Source organism: Aquarana catesbeiana, linkage group LG01 (genome assembly GCF_042186555.1).
Source record: "Aquarana catesbeiana isolate 2022-GZ linkage group LG01, ASM4218655v1, whole genome shotgun sequence".
In the NCBI taxonomy this organism is placed as follows: Eukaryota; Metazoa; Chordata; class Amphibia; order Anura; family Ranidae; genus Aquarana; species Aquarana catesbeiana.
Window position 1 is genome coordinate 795,494,170 of NC_133324.1, and position 21,907 is coordinate 795,516,076.

Sequence of the window (21,907 nt, forward strand, 5' to 3'; positions counted from 1 at the left end):
TAAGGTCCCTAAACTCACATTTATACATACTAGGTACAATTTATACAGGATTCAATTAACCTACCAGCATGTCTTTTGGAGTGTGGGAGGTAACCCACGCAGGCACAAGGAGAACATGCAAACTCCAGGCAGGTAGTGTCATGGTTGGGATTCAAATCAGCGACCCTTCTTACTGCTTACTTACTGCATGACGGCCCCGCCCTTTGCGTATATAACAGCTGTCACAGCCAAGAGACAGCAGTCTGCAGTCTATTTATGGTCCCAGCTGTCTTGAGATCATTGACAAGATTCTACCTAGTAGTTCTAGGCTGATTTCTCACCGTTCTCATGATCATTGAAGCTCCACAAGGTGAGATCTTGCATAGAGCCCCAGACCGATGGAGATTGTCAGTTATTTTGTGTTTCTTCCATTTGTGAACACACCAACTGTTGTCACCCTCTCACCAAGCTGCTTATCGGTGGTCTTGTAGTCCATTCCAGCCTTGTGTAGCTCTTTGGTCTTGGCCATGGTGGAGAGATTGGAATCTGATTGATTGCTTCTGTGTGCAGGTGTCTTTTGTACAGGTAACAAACTGAGATTAGGAGCACTCCCTTTAAGAGAATGCTCATAATCTCAGATGGTTACCTGTATAGAAGACACCTGGGAACCAGAATACTTGCTGATTGATAGGGGATTAAATACTTATTTCACTCATTAAAATGCAAATCAATTTATAACTTTTTTGAAATGTGTTTTTTTGGATATTTTTGTTGTTATTCTGTCTCTCACTGTTAAAATAAACCAACCATTAAAATTATAGACTGATAATTTTTTTGTCAGTGGGCAAACGTACAAAATCAGCAGGGGATCAAATACTTTTTTCCCTCACTGTACATCGCTACTTTGACGTTAAATACCGTTGTTATGGCAGGCACTAGCTGCCACAACCAAAAACAGCGGACTCTCCTCTTTAGGATAAAAGTGGTCTCAGCGGAGGATTTGTCATGAAATCACTTTTACCGGAGCCATCGGTAGCGGCAGAGCAGAACGGTTCCTCTCCCCTCACTGCCTGGATGCCGAGTGAGGGATCCCCGCTCGGCTCTATAGCATTGGAGGGCGGAAGCAACGTCAATTCCGCCCAATGCTCTTAAAGGGGAAATTGTATTTTTTTTCAAATGACATTTAATTATTATTTTTTTATTGCATTTTACTATAAATATGAGATCTGAGGTCTTTTTGACCCCAGATCTCACATTTAAGAGGTCCTGCCATGCTTTTTTTCAATTACAAGGGGTATTTACATTCCTTGTAATAGGAATAAAAGTGACCCAAATTTTTTTTTTAAAGGACAGTGTAAAAATAAAAAATAAAAAGTAAAATAAATAAGTAACAAAAAATAAAATATAAAATTAAAGCGCACCGCGCCGCTGAGCTCGCACACAGAGGCTAACGCATATGTAAGTCGTGCCCGGATATGAAAACGGTGTTCAAACCACACATGTTAGGTATCACCGCAATTGTTAGAGAGAGAGCTATAATAATAGCCCTAGAACTCCTCTGTAACTCTAAACTGGTAACCTGTAGAAATTTTTAAACGGCGCCTATGGACATTTTTAATGGTAAAAGTTTGTCACCATTCCACGAGCGGGCGCAATTTTGAAGCGTGACATGTTGGGTATCAATTTACTCGGCGTAACATTATCTTTCACAATAAAAAAAAAAATTGGATAACTTTACTGTTGTCTTATTTTTTAATTAAAAAAAGTGTATTTTTTCCAATAAAAAGTGCAATTGTAAGACCGCTGCGCAAATACAGTGTGACATAAAGTATTGCAACAACCACTATTTTATTCTCTAGGGTGTCTGAAAAAATATATATATAATGTTTGGGGGTTCTAAGTAATTTTCTAGCAAAAAAAAAAATGATTTTAACCTGTAAACACCGGGTCTGAAAAATAGGCCCGGTCCTTAAGTGGTTAATAAAGGACTTGTCAAAAACTGTGTATTGTGGTTTTTACTTTTTGACACTTTTTTTGCTGAATGGGTAGGGGTACAATGTACCCCTACCCATTCACATAGCGGGGACTGGGATTTGGGGTCCCCCTTGTTAAAGGGGGCTTCCAGATTCAGATACACCCCCCATTAGCAGACCCCCACAACCAATGGCCAGGGCTGTGGGGACGAGGCCCTTGTCCCCATCAATATGAAGACAAGGTGCTTTGGGGGGACTCCAAAGCACTCCCCCAATGTTGAGGGCAAGCGGCCTGGTATGGTTCAGGAGGGGGGGGGGGGGCGCTCGCTCCTCCCCCTCCTATCCTGGCCTGCCAGGCTGCTTGCTCGGATAAGGGTCTGCTATGGATTTTGGGGGGGACCCCACGCCAATTGTTTTTTAAATTTTGGCATAGAGTTCCCCTTAAAATCTATGCCAAACCCAAAGGGCCTGGTATGGATTTTGGGGGGGGGCCCACACCGTTTTTTTTTTTCAATTTAGGTGTGGAGTCCCCCTTAACATCTATACCAGACCCAAAGGGCCTGGTATGGACTGGGGGGGGGGCCCATGCCGTTTTTTCTTAAATCTGTCATAGGGTTCCCCTTAAACACTTCAATACACTATATTATATACTGTACACTGCACTATATACCCTGCACTGTATTATATATACTACACTGACTGCCCTATATACTCTGAACTACAGTATATATACAATATTATACGGACTGCACTATATACTCAACTGCAGTATATATACTATATAGACTTCACTATATACTCTGCAGAAAAATTGGGCCTTAGGTGTTGGTGGTGCCAGAACACTGTAACTCCTCCTCACAGTTACTCTTGTTGGGCGCAGGATCGGGCCCTGCTGTTAAATATTATTTAAAAAATTGTAATTGCATGCCCCTGTTAAACGGGGCAGAAAAATTGGGACTTTGGTTTTGGTGGTGCCAGGACACTGTAAACCCTCACAGTTACTCTTGTTGGGCGCAGGAACTGGCCCTGCTGTTAAATATTATTTAAAAAATTGTAATTACATGCCCCTGTTAAACAGGGGCAGAAAAATTGGGACTTGTGTGTTGGTGGTGCCCTAAACCAAAAATATTGTTGGAAGCTAGCATCATCAAGATTCAGGAGAAATAGAATAGGCAGCATAGGGATCCCAGATCCATAGCAGATTCAATCAGTTACATCAGCATCAGGGGCTTGATAGCTGCTGATCCAGGACTGATTCATTTTTATAAATGTGAGCCTATCAACGGAGCCTGTGGACAAGCGCACTCTTTGATCCATTACAAACCCTCCAGCAGCACTGAATGTGCATTCAGAAAGCACGCTGGATGCAGGACAGGCCAGTAGCTCAATTGCATATTGAGCAAGTTCTGACCAGTGGTCCATCCTCAAGACCCAGTAACCCAGTGGATGCTCTGTTGGAATAGTCTCCAAATCTGCTCTTGCCCTAGATATTCCTGCACCATATAATGCAGACGCTGGCGATGGTTGCTTGAACCTATCAGACCTTGGCGCTGAGGACTGAAAAATAGTTTAAAGGCATCGGTCAGCGGGCCACCTTCTGCACCCCTCTTTCTCTGACCCTACGAAGCCTCAGAAACACGTTGTCCAGCACCAGGAAATGGTAACCTCCCAGGGTCTGGAAAGGCGTTATACTAACTTTTATTCAAGGCCTCCTGAAAATGTTTCATCCTCTGCTCCCTCTGCAAAGACAGGATGAGTTCTGCAACTTTACCCTTGTAACGTGGATCAAGAAGGATTGCCAGCCAGTAATGATCCCTCTCCTTGATACCACGAATCCTAGGATCCTTTTTCAGGCTTTGCAGAATCAGGGAGGCCATGTAGCGTAAGTTTGCAGAGGCATTAGATTCTGAGTCCTAAGGGTCACTAAGGATGGCATTATCCAGAACTGCCTCCTCCCAGCCACGTACAACTCCTTGGGTTTCTGCTGACTGAAAACCATCCCTTGAAGACTGCTGCTTGTTATCCTCTACATCCATGCTAAAACAATCCTCTTCCTCCTCCTCCTCCTCTTCTTCTTCCTGTGTGTTTTGCGGCCCCGCAAGAATGCTATCTGCATAAAGGGGGCCTTGAGAGAAAAGGAAGTCCTCCTCTTCCTCCCACTGTTCTGCCTCAAGTGCCCTGTCCATGATTCCACAAAGTGTGTGCTCCAGCAGGAAGACTAGAGGGACAGTGTCACTGATGCATGCATTGTCGCTGCTCACCATCCTTGTGGCCTCCTCAAATGGTGACAGGTAGTGATGAGCTTGATGTTCGGGTCGAACATGCGTTCGACTCGAATATCGGGTGTTCGCCCGTTCACCGAAGAGCGAAAATTACGGGGCATTCATGGCAAATTCAAGCGCCGCGGAATGCCTCATGATGCACTGCGATATGCATTGCTGTATGATGATTGGCCAAAGCATGCACCTAACCTGCATGCTTTGGCCAGTCCCAGCGCCCTCTGCTAAGAGAGCCATAATTGGCCAAAGGCAGGGTGCCTTTGGCCAATCATGGCTCAGGGGGACTAAGTCCACGCCTCACACTATATAAGGCTGCCTACACGGCGCCCCTGTGTAGTGTTGCTGGTGTGGACGGAGAGATAGCTCGATTTAGATTAAGTAGGCAGGTTATTCAGTTAGTAGCAGTGTATTTGATACATATATATATATATATATTAGTTAGTGGCAGTATATTATATATATATATAAATATATATATATATATATATGTACAGGGCTTTTTTTCAGGGGGAACTTGGTGGAACTCAGTTCCACCACCTCTGGCTTAGACCCTTTGGTGCCTGCTCACCACAATCACTTGTAAACACAGAAGTCTGGTTTCTGTGTTTACAAGTGACAGCTCTGCACTCTGTGTGTAACCCCCATGAACTCTGTGTGTAATGCAATCCTGATATTTAATGTCCCTTTAAGACCCTTCTACTGTTTGTGAAATATGACCACACCTACTATTTGATGTGATTTGGAGGGTGTGTGTGGGGGAGAGGGGTTCCTCTCTGCATCCAGTGTAGCCTATATCTACAGTGCATTCCATGCTGTACTGTTTCTAATACACTTGAGGCAGTGTACATGGTATCTAATACAGTGTGTACAGTGTCTACTACACTTCCGGTGGTGTACACAGTATAAAATACAGTGCATCCGTAGTATAGTTGCTAATACAGTGCAGGCAGTGTACACAGTATCTAATACAGTGTGTACAGTTTCTACTACACTTCTGGTGGTGTACACAGTACACAATACAGTGCAGCCGTAGTACAGTTTCTACTACTTTTCTGGTGGTGTACACAGTATCTAATACAGTGTGTACAGTTTCTACTGCACTTCTGGTGGTGTACACAGTATAAAATACAGTGCAGCTGTAGTACAGTTGCTAATACAGTGTGTAGAGTTTCTACTACACTTCTGGTGGTGTACACAGTATCTAATACAGTGTAGTGTGGTGTTGCAAAACAAAATATGCATCATGTCCGGAAGACCACCAAGGAGAGGCAGATGCTCACAGGTCACTAAAAGAGGGCAAGAAGCCTCTGTGTCTAAAGTCAACAGTGCTGGTCGTGGACATGGTGCATCCTCTGCAGGTGGCCGTGGGGAACGCTTGTCCTTTTTTTTCTGCTGCTGGTCGTGTTATTGAGCCAGAACATTCAGAAGAGTTGGTGGAGTGGATAACAAAGCTGTCCTCATCCTCCTCTTCCTCTGTCACCCAGGCTCAGAGTAGTTTGCCTTCCAATGCAGCTGCCAAAGCAGCCTATTCCACCGGCTTCAAGTACTTGCAGTCAATCTGCTAGCAGTACACCACCATCTGATTTTAGCAGGCAAATTTCCCTACTCCAGTTGCTGAACCGTAAAAAGAGGTCATTCCGGCACTCTGTCGGCATGTGGAAGGCAATGTTTTGCCTCATTGGACAGGGCGGTCAGCAGTAAGGTGCATATTACCGCTGGTCAAGCAGGCAAGGGCAGGGACGTTACCTTTCCTTTATGGCACACTGGGTAACTCTGCTGGCAGCTGGGAAAGATGCAGGACAGGGTTCAGTATTGTTGGAGCTTGTTCCACCACCATGCCTCTAAAATGCTAGTGGTGATTCTGCCACAGCTCTCTCCTCCACCCCCTCCTCTTCTTCTTCTTCTATGGCCTCTTCTGGCCTCTGAACCAGCAGTGCTCCGTAAGCGTTCAAGGGGCTACGCAAGCAGTCAGGCAAAAAGCTGCCATGCGGTGCTTGAGTTGGTCTGTTTAGGGTACAGGAGCCACCATGGGGCAGAGATTCTGTCAGCTCTGCAGGGGCAGGCTCAGAGGTGGTTGACGCCACGCCAGCATCAGCCAGGAATGGTTGTATGCAACAATGGCACCAACCTTCTCTCCGCCCTCTGACAGGGACACTTGACCCGTGTTCCATGTTTGGCACACATCCTGAATTTGGTGGTGCAGCGGTTCTTGAGCAGGTTCCTAGGCTTACAGGATCTCCTGAGGCAGGCCAGAAAAGTCTGTGGTCATTTCCACCGGTCATACAATGCCAGCGCTCAACTGGCTGACATTCAAAGGGAATGTAACCTGCCCAGCAACCGCCTCATTTGTGACATGCCCACCAGGTGGAACTCAACTTTGGCAATGCTGCAGTGGCTGCACATGCAGCAGAGGACCATCAATGAGTACCTGTGTGAGTATGGCACCAGGACAGGGTCAGGGGAGCTTGGTTTCTTTTCGCCACACCAGTGGCTACTGATCAAGGATGCATGCACTGTCCTGTCACCATTTGAGGAGGCCACGAGGATGGTGAGCAGTGACAATGCATGCATCAGTGACACTGTCCCTCTTGTCTTCCTGTTGGAGCACACGCTTCGTGGAATAATGGACAGGGCACTTGAGGCAGAACAGCAGGAGGAAGAAGAGGACTTCCTTACCTCTCAAAGCCCCCTTTATCCAGATAGTATTCCTGCGTGCCTGCCAAACACACAGGAAGAAGAGGAGGAGGATTGTGTCAGCATGGACGTGGAGTATAACACTCAGCAGCTTCAAGGGATGGTTTTCAGTCCCCAGAAACCCAAGGAGTTGTAGGTGGCTGGGAGGAGGTTGTTATGGATCATGTGATCCTTAGTGACCCAGAGGGCTCAGAATCGGATGCCTCTGCAAACTTACGCTGCATGGCCTCCCTGCTTCTGCAAAGCCTGCTAAAGGACCCTAGGGTTCGTAGAGGGATCATTACTGGCTGGCAATCCTTCTTGATCCACATTACAAGGGTAAGGTTGCAGAACTCATCCTGCCTTCGCAGAGGGAGCAGAGGATGAAACATCTTCAGGAGGCCTTGAAGAAAGGTTTGTGCAATGCATTTCCAGACTCTGGGAGGTTAAAATTTCCTGGTGCTGGACAACGTGTTGCTGAGGCTTTGTTCAGTCAGAGGAAGAGCGGTGGAGAAGGGGGCTGACTGATGCTTTTAAACAATTATCAGTCCTCAGCGCCAAGTTCTGATCGGTTCAAGCAACCAGCGTCTGCATTACATGGTGCAGGAATATCTATGGGCAAGAGCAGACTTGGAGACCTTTCCAACAGAGCATCCACTGGGTTACTGGGTCTTGAGGATTGACCACTGGCCAGAACTCAATATGCAATTGAGCTATTGGCCTGTCCTGCATCCAGCGTTCTTTCTGAATGCACATTCAGTGCTGCTGAAGGGTTTGTAATGGATCATAGAGTGCGCCTGTCCACAGACTCCGTTGATAGGCTCACATTCATAAAAATGAATCAGTCTTGGATCAGCAGCTATCAAGCACCTGATGCTGATGTAACTGATTGAATTTTCTATGGATGTGGGATCCCTTGAAGACTGCCTATGCTGAGTGTCTACCTCCTCAATCTTGATGATGCTAGCTTCCAACAATATTTTTGGTTTAGGGCACCACCACCACTCAAATGCCCAATTTTTCTGCCTCTCTTTAACAGGGGAATGTAATTACAATTTTTGATATAATATTTCAAAGCAGGGCCTGTTCCTGCACCCAACAAGAGTATCTGTGAGGGGTTACAGTGTTGTGGCACCACCACCACCCAAGACCCAATATTTCTGCCTCTGTTTAACAGGGGCATGTAATTACAATTATTAATCTAATATTTAAAAGCAGGGCCCGTTCCTGCTCCCAACAAGAGTATCTTTGAGGGGTTACAGTGTTGTGGCACCACCACCACCCAAGGCCCAATTTTTCTGCCCCTGTTTAACAGGGGCATGCAGTTACAATTCTTGATAAAATATTTCATAGCAGAGCCCGTTCCTGCGCTTAACAAGCGTAACTGTGAGGGCTTACAGTGTTGTGGCACCACCATCAACAAAGGCCCAATTTTTTTGCCCGTTTCAAAGGGGCATGTAATTCCAAATCTTGATATAATATTTCACAGCAGGGCCCGTTTCTGCACCCAACAAGATTAACTGTGAGGGCTTACAGTGTTCTGGTACCACCAACACCTAAGGCCCAATTTTCTGCAGAGTATATAGGGCAGGCCATATAGTATATATACTGCTGTTCAGAGTATATAGTGCCTGAGGGGCCCCCCACGCCATTTTTTTTTCATTTGGGTGTGGAGTTCCCCTTAATATCCATACCAGACCCAAAGGGCCTGGTAATGGACTGGGGGAGGGGGTGACCCATGCTGTTTTTTTCAATGATTTTCATCTACAGTATATTGCCGGGACCTGACAATACATTACAGCTGCGAGCAGTTTTAAATTACTTTTTTTCCTTTAGAAATGTAATTTTGCTGTGGTATTGTTCTAAACACGGGAAAACTGTGCCACTTTACAGGCATACTATAGATACCCCCCAGGCATGATATTTAACCAGTTGCCGACCGCCGCACGAACATATACGTCCTCAGAGCGGCACGGGCAGGCAAAAGGACTTACAGGTACGTCCTTGCCTGCCCGCGGGTGGGGGGTCCGATCGGACCCCCCCCGGTGCCTGCGGCGGTCGGCAAATCTCCCCCGGCGATCGGTGGTGAGGGGGAGGCCATCCATTCGTGGCCCCCCCCCTCGCGATCGCTCCCAGCCAATGGGATCATTTCCCTGCCTCTGTATTGTACACAGAGGCAGAGGAAATGATGTCATCTCTCCTCGGCTTGGTATTTTCCGTTCCGGCGCCGAGGAGAGAAGACTGTACTGTGAGTTACACAAACACACACACACAGTAGAACATGCCAGGCACACATTACACCCCCGATCCCCCCCCCAATCACCCCCCCTGTCACAAATTGACACCAAGCAGGTTTTTTTTTTTCTGATTACTGCATTGGTGTCAGTTTGTGACAGTTACAGTGTTAGGTCAGTGAGTGTTAGCCCCCTTTAGGTCTAGGGTACCCCCCTAACACCCCCTAATAAAGTTTTAACCCCTTGATCACCCCCCCGTCACCAGTGTCGCTAAGCGATCATTTTTCTGATCGCTGTATTAGTGTCGCTGGTGACGCTAGTTAGGGAGGTAAATATTTAGGTTCGCCGTCAGCGTTTTATAGCGACAGGGACCCCCATATACTACCTAATAAATGTTTTAACCCCTTGATTGCCCCCTAGTTAACCCTTTCACCACTGATCATCGTATAACTGTTACGGGTGACGCTGGTTAGTTCGTTTAATTTCTATAGTGTCAGGGCACCCACCGTTTATTACCGAATAAAGATTTAGCCCCCTGATCGCCCAGCAGTGATATGCGTCGCCCCAAGCAGCGTCAGATTAGCGCCAGTACCGCTAACACCCACGCGCGCAGCATACGCCTCCCTTAGTGGTATAGTATCTGAACGCATCAATATCTGATCCGATCAGATCTATACTAGTGTCCCCAGCAGTTTAGGGTTCCCAAAAACGCAGTGTTAGCGGGATCAGCCCAGATACCTGCTAGCACCTGCGTTTTGCTCCTCCGCCCAGCCCAGCCCACCCAAGTGCAGTATCGATCGATCACTGTCACTTACAAAACACTAAACGCATAACTGCAGTGTTCGCAGAGTCAGGCCTGATCCCTGCGATCGCTAACAGTTTTTTTGGTAGCGTTTTGGTGAACTGACAAGCACCAGCCCCAGGCAGTGTCAGGTTAGTGCCAGTAGCGCTAACACCCACGCACGCACCGTACACCTCCCTTAGTGGTATAGTATCTGAACGAATCAATATCTGATCCGATCAGATCTATACTAGCGTCCCCAGCAGTTTAGGGTTCCCAAAAACGCAGTGTTAGCAGGATCAGCCCAGATACCTGCTAGCACCTGCGTTTTGCCCCTCCGCCCGGCCCAGCCCACCCAAGTGCAGTATCGATCGATCACTGTCACTTACAAAACACTAAACGCATAACTGCAGCGTTCGCAGAGTCAGGCCTGATCCCTGCGATCGCTAACAGTTTTTTTTGTAGCGTTTTGGTGAACTGGCAAGCACCAGCGGCCTAGTACACCCCGGTCGTAGTCAAACCAGCACTGCAGTAACACTTGGTGACGTGGCGAGTCCCATAAGTGCAGTTCAAGCTGGTGAGATGGCAAGCACAAGTAGTGTCCCGCTGTCACCAAAAAGACAAACACAGGCCCGTCGTGCCCATAATGCCCTTCCTGCTGCATTCGCCAATCCTAATTGGGAACCCACCGCTTCTGCAGCGCCCGTACTTCCCCCATTCACATCCCCAACCAAATGCAGTCAGCTGCATGAGAGGCATTTTCTTTATGTCCTCCCGAGTACCCCTACCCAACGAACCCCCCCAAAAAAGATGTTGTGTCTGCAGCAAGCACGGATATAGGTGTGACACCCGCTATTATTGTCTCTCCTGTCCTGACAATCCTGGTCTTTGCATTGGTGAATGTTTTGAACGCTACCATACACTAGTTGAGTATTAGCGTAGGGTACAGCATTGCACAGACTAGGCACACTTTCACAGGGTCTCCCAAGATGCCATCGCATTTTGAGAGACCCGAACCTGGAACCGGTTACAGTTATAAAAGTTACAGTTACAAAAAAAAGTGTAAAAAAAAAAAAAAAAAAAAACACATACAAAAATATAAAAAAAAAAAAAAATAGTTGTCGTTTTATCTCTCTCTCTCTCTATTCTCTCTCTATTGTTCTGCTCTTTTTTACTGTATTCTATTCTGCAATGTTTTATTGTTATTATGTTTTATCATGTTTGCTTTTCAGGTATGCAATTTTTTATACGTTACCGTTTACTGTGCTTTATTGTTAACCTTTTTTTGTCTTCAGGTACGCCATTCACGACTTTGAGTGGTTATACCAGAATGATGCCTGCAGGTTTAGGTATCATCTTGGTATCATTCTTTTCAGCCAGCAGTCGGCTTTCATGTAAAAGCAATCCTAGTGGCTAATTAGCCAATTAGCCTCTAGACTGCTTTTACAAGCAGTGGGAGGGAATGCCCCCCCCCCAACGTCTTCAGTGTTTTTCTCTGGCTCTCCTGTCTCAACAGGGAACCTGAAAATGCAGCCGGTGATTCAGCCAGCTGACCATAGAGCTGATCAGAGACCAGAGTGGCTCCAAACATCTCTATGGCCTAAGAAACTGGAAGCTACGAGCATTTTATGACTTAGATTTCGCCGGATGTAAACAGCGCCATTGGGAAATTGGGAAAGCATTTTATCACACCGATCTTGGTGTGGTCAGATGCTTTGACGGCAGAGGAGAAATCTAGGGTCTAATAGACCCCAATTTTTTCAAAAAAGAGTACCTGTCACTACCTATTGCTATGATAGGGGATATTTACATTCCCTGAGATAACAATAAAAATGATTTAAAAAAAAAAAAATGAAAGGAACAGTTTAAAAATAAGATAAAAAAATAATAATAATAAAGAAAAAAAAAAAAAGCACCCTTGTCCCCCCTGCTCTCGCGCTAAGGCGAACGCAAGCCTCGGTCTGGCGTCAAATGTAAACAGCAATTGCACCATGCATGTGAGGTATCACCGCGAACGTCAGATCGAGGGCAGTAATTTTAGCAGTAGACCTCCTCTGTAAATCTAAAGTGGTAACCTGTAAAGGCTTTTAAAGGCTTTTAAAAATGTATTTATTTTGTCGCCACTGCACGTTTGTGCGCAATTTTAAAGCATGTCATGTTTGGTATCCATGTACTCGGCCTAAGATCATCTTTTTTATTTCATCAAACATTTGGGCAATATAGTGTGTTTTAGTGCATTAAAATTTAAAAAAGTGTGTTTTTTCCCCCAAAAAATGCGTTTTAAAAATCGCTGCGCAAATACTGTGTGAAAAAAAAAAATGAAACACCCACCATTTTAATCTGTAGGGCATTTGCTTTAAAAAAATATATATAGTGTGTGGGGGTTCAAAGTAATTTTCTTGCAAAAAAAAATTATTTTTTTATGTAATCAAAAAGTGTCAGAAAGGGCTTTGTCTTCAAGTGGTTAGAAGAGTGGGTGATGTGTGACATAAGCTTCTAAATGTTGTGCATAAAATGCCAGGACAGTTCAAAACCCCCCCAAATGACCCCATTTTGGAAAGTAGACACCCCAAGCTATTTGCTGAGAGGCATGTCGAGTCCATGGAATATTTTATATTGTGACACAAGTTGCAGGAAAGAGACAATTTTTTATTTTTTTTATTTTTTTTTGCGCAAAGTTGTCACTAAATGATATATTGCTCAAACATGCCATGGGAATATGTGAAATTACACCCCAAAATACATTCTGTTGCTTCTCCTGAGTACGGGGATACCACATGTGTGAGACTTTTTGGGAGCCTAGCCGCGTACGGGACCCCGAAAACCAAGCACCGCCTTCAGGCTTTCTAAGGCCGTAAATTTTTGATTTCACTCTTCACTGTCTATCACAGTTTCGGAGGCCATGGAATGCCCAGGTGGCAAAAAACCCCCCCAAATGACCCCATTTTCAAAAGTAGACACCCCAAGCTATTTGCTGAGAGGTATAGTGAGTATTTTGCAGACCTCACTTTTTGTCACAAAGTTTTGAAAATTGAAAAAAGAAAAAAAAAAATTTTTTTCTTGTCTTTCTTTATTTTCAAAAACAAATGAGAGCTGCAAAATACTCACCATGCCTCTCAGCAAATAGCTTGGGGTGTCTACTTTCCAAAATGGGGTCATTTGAGGGGGTTTGTGCCACCTGGGCATTCCATGGCCTCCGAAACTGTGATAGGCAGTGAAGAGTGAAATCAAAAATTTACACCCTTATGCCCCGTACACACGGTCGGACTTTGTTCGGACATTCCGACAACAAAATCCTAGGATTTTTTCCGACGGATGTTGGCTCAAACTTGTCTTGCATACACACGGTCACACAAAGTTGTCGGAAAATCCGATCGTTCTAAACGCGGTGACGTAAAACACGTACGTCGGGACTATAAACGGGGCAGTGGCCAATAGCTTTCATCTCTTTATTTATTCTGAGCATGCGTGGCACTTTGTCCGTCGGATTTGTGTACACACGATCGGAATTTCCGACAACGGATTTTGTTGTCGGAAAATTTTATCTCCTGCTCTCCAACTTTGTGTGTCGGAAAATCCGATGGAAAATGTCCGATGGAGCCCACACACGGTCGGAATTTCCGACAACACGCTCCGATCGGACATTTTCCATCGGAAAATCCGACCGTGTGTACGGGGCATATGAAATCCTGAAGGCGGTGATTGGTTTTCGGGGCCCGTACGCGGCTAGGCTCCCAAAAAGTCCCACACATGTGGTATCCCTGTACTCAGGAGAAGTAGCTAAATGTATTTTGGGGTGCAATTCCACATATGCCCATGGCCTGTGTGAGCAATATATCATTTAGTGACAACTTTGTGCAAAAAAAAAAAAATGTGTCACTTTCCCGCAACTTGTGTCAAAATATAAAACATTCCATGGACTCAACATGCCTCAAAGAAAATAGCTTGGGGTGTTTACTTTCCAAAATGGGGTCATTTGGGGGGGTTTATGCCATCTGGGCATTTTATGGCCTTCAAAATTGTGATAGGTAGTGAGGAGTAAAATCAAAAATGTACGCCCTTAGAAATCCTGAAGGCAGTGATTGGTTTTCGGGGCCCCGTACGCAGCTAGGCTCCCAAAAAGTCCCACACATGTGGTATCCCCATACTCAGGAGAAGCAGCTAAATGTATTTTGGGGAGCAATTCCACATATGCCCATGGCCTGTGTGAGCAATATATCATTTAGTGACAACTTTTTGTAATTTTTTTTTTTTTTTTTGTCATTATTCAATCACTTGGGACAAAAAAAATGAATATTCAATGGGCTCAACATGCCTCTCAGCAATTTCCTTGGGGTGTCTACTTTCCAAAATGGGGTCATTTGTGGGGGTTTTGTACTGCCCTGCCATTTTAGCACCTCAAGAAACGACATAGGCAGTCATAAATTAAAGGCTGTGTAAATTCCAGAAAATGTACCCTAGTTTGTAGGCGCTATAACTTTTGCGCAAACCAATAAATATACACTTATTGACATTTTTTTTACCAAAGACATGTGGCCGAATACATTTTGGCCTAAATGTATGACTAAAATTGAGTTTATTGGATTTTTTTTAGAACAAAAAGTAGAAAATATCATTTTTTTTCAAAATTTTCGGTCTTTTTCCGTGTATAGCGCAAAAAATAAAAACGGCAGAGGTGATCAAATACCATCAAAAGAAAGCTCTATTTGTGGGAAGAAAAGGACGCAAATTTCGTTTGGGTACAGCATTGCATGACCGCGCAATTAGCAGTTAAAGCGACGCAGTGCCAAATTGTAAAAAGTGCTCTGGTCAGGAAGGGGGTAAATCCTTCCGGGGCTGAAGTGGTTAAAGGAATGTTTATTTTTTATTGTTTCACTTTAAGCATTATTAAAAATCACTGCTCCCGAAAAAACATCTGTTTTTAAAACTTTTTTTTGCATTGATACATGTCTCCTGGCGCAGGACCTGGGTCCCCAAACACTTTTTATGCCAATAACTTGCATATAAGCCTTCAAAATGAGCATTTTGATTTTGCATGGTTGAGTCCCATTGACTTTAAAAATCCGCTCATATGCAGATTTGACATTTACAAAGGCATGTTTGCCAGCAATAGCGCACTTTTCCATTTGTATGTTCACCCAGTTAAAGTCTTAATTGGCTGAAATGGGAGTAACTAAATGTAGAGTGGCCAGCAACTGGGGTAGTGAAATTTGCCTGCTGCAATCAACTGGTGGTATACTGCTAGCAGATTGGCTGCAAGTACTTGTGGCACTTATTGCTATACCTTCATTCCTCTCAGTGCAGGTTTTGAGAGGACTGGAGGTATAGTAGGGTTTGAGATCCCAATTGAGAAGCAAGGAGAAGTCCGCCTTTTTTCTATGATGTTGGTCTTTCAGGTGCTGTTGCCAACAGACTGCATGGCAGGTCGTCATATGTCTGGTCAAGCATGTGGTGCCCAAGCGGCTGTTGTTCTGGCTATGCTTGATTCGCTTCAGACATAGGTTGCAAACAGCAACGGTGCGATCTGCTTCACATGTGTCGAAGAAAGCCCACACCAAGGAACTTTTGCAAACCAGCAGGGAGTCAACAGCGCCCTGCACCTGCAGAGCTCTGTGGTGTGGTGCAATAGGGTGGCTGCCCTTAAGCTGCCCCCTGGAGGACATCCTGCCTCACCGGAGTTGTGCCTCCTCCTCACTTTCCTCCTCTCTTCTCTCAGGCACCCAAGTACAGTCAGTGACCTCATTATCCCCTCCCTCCTCATCACTGGAGCAAACTTGGCAGTATGCTGCAGCTGGGGGAACATGACTGCCAGTTTCTTGTCCTTCTGTGGCACCCCCTCTATCTAGGCTCACGTTACTCCCTTCCTCAACCTGGGAACCAACATTGGAACCTTCAAATTGCTGCGCATCCTCCAGCAGCATGTAACCAACACTGGTCGAATATTTCTGGTGACTCCTCCGTGCATGATGGTGGGGCTACGGAAGGAGTAACTGTGGACAAGGAGCCAGTGAAATATGCTGCTTTGGCAGCTGCGTTGGAAGGCAAACTACTATGAGCCTGGGTGACAGAGGATGAGGAGGATGAGGACAGCTTCAGTTTCCACTCCACCAACTCTTCTGCATGTTGTGGCTCAATAACATGGCCAGCAGCAGAAAAAAAGGACAAGCGTGCCCCACGGCCACCTGCAGAGTATGCACCATGTCCATGACCACCACTGTTCACTGTAGACACAGAGGCTTCTTGAAGTCTTTTAGTGGCCTGTGAGCATCTGCCTCTCCTTGGTGGCTTTCCGAATATGATGGGTATTTTTTTTTTAACACTGCACTACACTGTATTATATACTGTACACCGGCTGCACTGTATTATATATTGTGTACAGCGACTGAAGTGTATTCAAAACTGTGCACACTGTATTATATACTGTGTACACCGCTTGCACTGTATTAGAAACTGTACACTGGATGCACTGTATTATATACTGTGTACACCACCTGAAGTGTATTAGAAACTGTACACACTGTATTCTATACTGTATACACTGCCTGCACTGTATTAGAAACTGTACACCGGCTGCACTGTATAATATACTGTGTACACCACCTGAAGTGTATTACAAACTGTACACAACTGTCAGAAACCATGAAACAGACCGAGACAGAAGTGCAGTAAAAATCACACTAGTTTAATAATAATATTAAAAGGTAAACAGCAAACGTAGTCAAAACATAGTCAGAGTTCGGCAACCGGAACGGATAGTCAGACAAGCCAGGACATCAGGGAGCCAGGGATCAGTGTACTTCAGGACAAGCCAGGAAATCAGGAAACCGGAGAATCAGCGTAGTGGAACAGCAAGCAGGATCAGGAACCAGAAGGGACGTCAGCCAAGCAAGTCTTTAACAGGTACACAGGAGAATCTCTGATATGTTGACCAAGGCGAAGGCAGAGAAGATCTGAACTGAACAGCTTAAGTAACCAGCAGGACTGACAAGCAGGATATCATCATCAGGTGAGTCACTGTGGAAAAGATTGGAGTTGGCAACTAACCAACAGCTGAGCGGCCTGCTCCCCCTAGGAGGACCACTGGGTTTGAGGGGAAAACGTCTATGGAAAGCACGGAGGAGGACAGGGGCATGTACGTCCGAGGATAAGACCCAAGAGCGCTCCTCTGGACCGTACCCTTTCCAATGAACCAGGTACTGTGTGCACCCACGGAACCTACGGGAGTCAACAGTTGACTGTACTTTATACTCCTCATGATTCTCAACCTGTACTGGGTGAGGACGTGGCACTGAGGTGGTAAAGCGGATTGCAGACCAAAGGTTTTAATAATGAGACATGGGATACATTTGAGATGCGCATATTAGAAGGAAGGTTTAAAGCATAAGCCACTTGGTTAATCTTGCAGAGAATACAGAAAGGCCCAATAAACCGAGGAGCCAACTTTAGTGAGGGAACACGGAGTCGGAGGTTGCGAGATGACAGCCAGACCCTGTCCCCAACCTGGTAGGAAGGAGCAGGCAGGCGTCTGCGGTCAGCATGGAGTCTGTACCTATCATTGGCATGTACAAAGCCTCCTGAACCTGTGCCCAAGTGGAACGAAGACCACGGAGATTCTCCTCTAATGCAGGAATGCTCTGCGGAACAAATGAGTCAGGCAACATGGAAGGTTGGAAACCATAGTTCGCCATAAAACGGGGACAATCAGAAAGCAGAATTCAAGGCACTATTGTGCGCAAACTCTGCCCAAGGTAAGAGGTCTGACCAGTTGTTATGATGGTCAGAAATATAGCAACGTAGAAACTGCTACGTTGCTATATTTCTGAGAAAGCAAGCTGAATTCCCAACTGTGCACAAAAGGCTCGCCAGAACTGGGACACAAACTGACTACCCCTGTCCGAGACCATCACCTTGGGTAGCCCATGTAAGTGAAAGAACTCCCAAGCAAAAATGGAAGACAGTTGCTTAGATGTGGGCAACTTCTTAAATGGAATGCAATGAGACATTTTTGAGAACCGATCAACCACCATAAGGATAACAGTGTTGCCCTGAGAGTTGGGTAACTCCACAATGAAATCAATGGACAAGTGGGTCCATGGCCTCTCTCTATTGGGTATGGGTTGTAGGAGGCCCACTGGAAGATGTTGTGGTGTCTTACTCTGAGCACACACAGAACAAGCAGCTACGAAGGCGGCTACATCAGCATGTAGACTAAGCCACCAGAATTGTTGAGAAATAACCCAAAAGAGTTGATTCTTCTCTGGGTGACCAGCAGCCTTGGGAGAATGGTAATTCTGGAGCACGGCAGCACAGAGACTCTAGACTCTATAAAGCAGCAGTCACAAGGTTTCTCAGGAGGAGCATGGATCTGAACGGGAAGAATCTTGTCATCCAAAGGAGAAGTGAGACTGGTGCAAACCGTAGCCAAAATACGATGAGGAGGAATCACTGGAACAGGAACCGATTCTAACTTGGAAGTGGAGGAAAATTGTTGCGACAAAGCATCAGCCCTTACATTCTTAGTACCGGGTATAAATGAGACCTAATTGAAGCCTGACAAGAAAAGAGCCCATCGCGCCCCTTCTGGGAGAGAGGCGTTTAGCTTCAGACAGGAATGTGATATTCTTATGGTCAGTAAGAATGAGAACTGACACAGTGGTACCTTCAAGGAGATGCCTCCATTCCTTAAGGGCTAAAATGATCGCTAACAACTCTCTGTCCCCAACCTCGTAATTGCATTCCGGTGACAATTTCTTGGAAAAGTAGCCATATGGATGCAGGATGCATAGCGCTCTCAGAGGTAGGATGTTGAAACAAAAGGGCACCAACTCCAGTCTCAGAAGCATCAACCTCAAGGTTAAAGGGTAACGTAAGATCAGGATGTGCCAACACAGGAGCAGAAACAAAGGCAGCCTTGAGACTCTCAAAGGCCTTAACGGAGTCCGGAGACCAACTCTGTGGGTTACCGTCCTTTCTAGTCATATCAGTCAGGGGTTTGACCAGGGACGAGAAGTTACGAATAAACTTCTGATAATAATTGGCAAAGCCAAGAAAATGTTGCAGAGGACATATACCCACAGGTCGGGGCCGCTGTAGAACTGCAGAAAGTTTCTCTGGGTCCATTGAAAAAACAGCAGTGGAAATGACATAACCCAGGAATTTAACCTGTTGCGATGGAACTCGCACTTCTCCAATTTACAGTAGAGGTTGTTTTCTCTCAGCTTCTTAAGCACTCGACATACGTCTGTGTGGTGGCTCTCTAGGAACTTGGAAAATATGAGGATATCGTTGAGATAAACCACCACACATTGCTGCAACAAATCTCGTAGGACATCGTTGATAAATTCCTGGAAAGCTGCCGGGTCATTGCAAAGGTCAAATGGCATTACGAGGTACTCATAATGGCCTGTCCTGGTATTAAACGCAGTTTTCCTTTTGTCCCCCTCCTTAATCCTCATGAGATTGTATGCCCTTCTCAAATCAAGCTTCGTGAAAATCGGTCAAATATCTCCTTAATCAACGGAATTGGATAAGCATTCTTCTTGATCGTGAAACGAATGAGACCCCTATAATCAATACAAGGTCTTAGTTCACCCCTCTTCTTCTTCACAAAGAAGAAACGAAACCAGCACCAGCAGGAGATGAGGATTTGCAAATGAATCCTCGAGAAAGTGCGTCTTCAACATATTCCTCCATGGCCTTATCCTCCAAGACCGACAAAGGGTAAACCCGGCCACGAGGGGGGTATGGCACCAGGTTGAAGGTCAATTGCGCAATCATACGACTGGTGTGGAGGCAAACTACCGGCTTGACCTTTGTAGAAGGCATCGCTAAAATTGCAGTACTCCTCCGGCAGGGAGGAGAGTGAAGAGGTGCACAGGACCTTAGCCACCTTCTGAAAACATGTCTTGTTGCATTGTGGCAACCAGGAAAGAACCTCAGCATGAAGCCAATCAAAAGAGGGGTTGTGCCTCTGTAACCAAAGATAACCAATAACCACTGGGAACTTAGGTGAGGAAATGACTTGGAATATGATTATCTCATGGTGAAGAGCCCCTACAGCCACGGACAATGGAACAGTCTCATGGGTCACATGGGCAGGCTGTAAAGGTCTCCTGTCAAGAGCCTCAATGGCAAGTGGAGTGGCACGAAGCTGCAACGTAATCGAGTGCCTAGATACAAAGGCAACATCAATGAACAGGCCTGCAGCCCCAGAGTCGATTAGAGCCTGTATCTCGACGGACGACTCAGACCAAGAAAGGATAACCGGGACCAGGGGCTTTTCCTTCTGGACAACTGGGGATGAATCAACACCACCTAAGGTCTGTCTGCTACAGGACCTCAAGGTTCGGGCATTCCTAGGACAGGTAGGACAAGACTTCAAAAAGTGACCAGCCTGGCCAGAATAAAGGCACAATCTCTCCCTCCTCCTAAAGGTTCTCTCATCCGCAGAGAGACGTGTGAAGCCCAAGTGCATGGCTTCACCCTCACTGGCCGACTCAGTACCAGGAGGAATGGGAGGCAAGGGAGGCAAGGGTGGGACTGCAAAGCTCGGTGACAAATGTACAGGAGGCTTTCACAAGCGCTCCTTAAAAGAGAGTCTTTCTCTGAGTCTGGAGTCTATGAGGATGCCAAACGTGATCAACTTCAACTCAGTGGGTATATCTTGGGCTGCTATCTCATCTTTGATGGTATCCAAGAGACCATGAGAAAAAACAGCCACGAGGGCCTCATTGTTCCAAGCAACCTCTGCTGCCAGAGTACGGAATTCAATGATGAAATCGGCAACAGTTCTCGTACTCTGACATGAGGCACTTGGCAGCAGAAGCGGAGCGTGCGGGAACGTCAAATACCCTCTTAAAGGAAGCCACAAACTCTGGGTAACTCAGGACAACGGGTTTTTGCGTCTCCCATAGAGGGTTTGCCCAGGCCAAGGCTCTCTCAGAAAGCAAAGATACCACAAAACCTACTTTGCTTCTGGGAAATGCCTGGGGCAGCATCTCAAAGTATATCTCAACCTGGTTGAGAAACCCTCTGCATTAGACTGGATCGCCACCAAATCGCTGGGAAAGTGGAGCAGAACCAGACATACCTCTTAGAGAGGTAATACACGAGGCGGGTACCTGCACAGAGACTGGAGCAGCAGCAGGGGTGGCCTGCAACACAGGTTGTACCGGAGCAGCCACAGTAGGAGATTCCAGGTGAGCCGTGCGATTCAGGAGCATCTGTAATGCCATGGCAACTGATCCATGCAGTGATCCTGCTCATCCAGTCTGGAAAAAATATTACCAACAAGTGGATTGACTGTATCTTCTGAATTCATGGCCTTCACCTACTGTCAGAAACCATGAATCAGACCGAGACTGAAGTGCAGTACAAATCACATTAGTTTAATAATAATAACAGTAAAAAAAGTAAACAGCAAACATAGTCAAAACATAGCCAGAGTTTGGTAACCGGAACGGATAGTCAGACAAGCCAGGGTGTCAGGGAGCCTGGGATCGGCCAACTTCAGGACAAGCCAGGAAATCAGGAAACCGGAGAATCAGCGTAGTGGAACAGCAATCAGGATCAGGAACCTGAAGGGACATCAGCCAAGCAAGTCTTTTTAACAGGTAGACAGGAGAGAGTCTCTGATATGTTAACCAAGGCGAAGGCAGAGAAGATCTGAACTGAACAGCTTAAGTAACCAGGAGGACTAAAGAGCAGGATATCATCATCAGGTGAGTCACTGTGGAAAAGATTGGACCTGGCAATTACCTGACAGCTGAGCGGCCTGCTCTGAGAAGGAATGGCTGAGCCCAGCCCTGACAACACTGTATTATATACTGTGTACACCACCTGAAGTGTATTAGAAACTGTACACACTGTATTATATCCCTTTCACGCCTAAGCCTGTTGCTTACAAGTTAAAATCCATATTTTTTGCTACAAAATTACTTAGAACCCCCAAACATTATATATATATATATATATAGGATAACAGTGTTG

General features: G+C 45.7%; 1 protein-coding gene across 2 annotated transcripts in view; it reads right to left on the reverse strand.

The window, feature by feature from the left end:
• LOC141113848 (caspase-3-like) overlaps nt 1-21,907 on the reverse strand; it is a 98,446-nt gene that overhangs the window by 56,180 nt on the left and 20,359 nt on the right. The window lies entirely within an intron of this gene.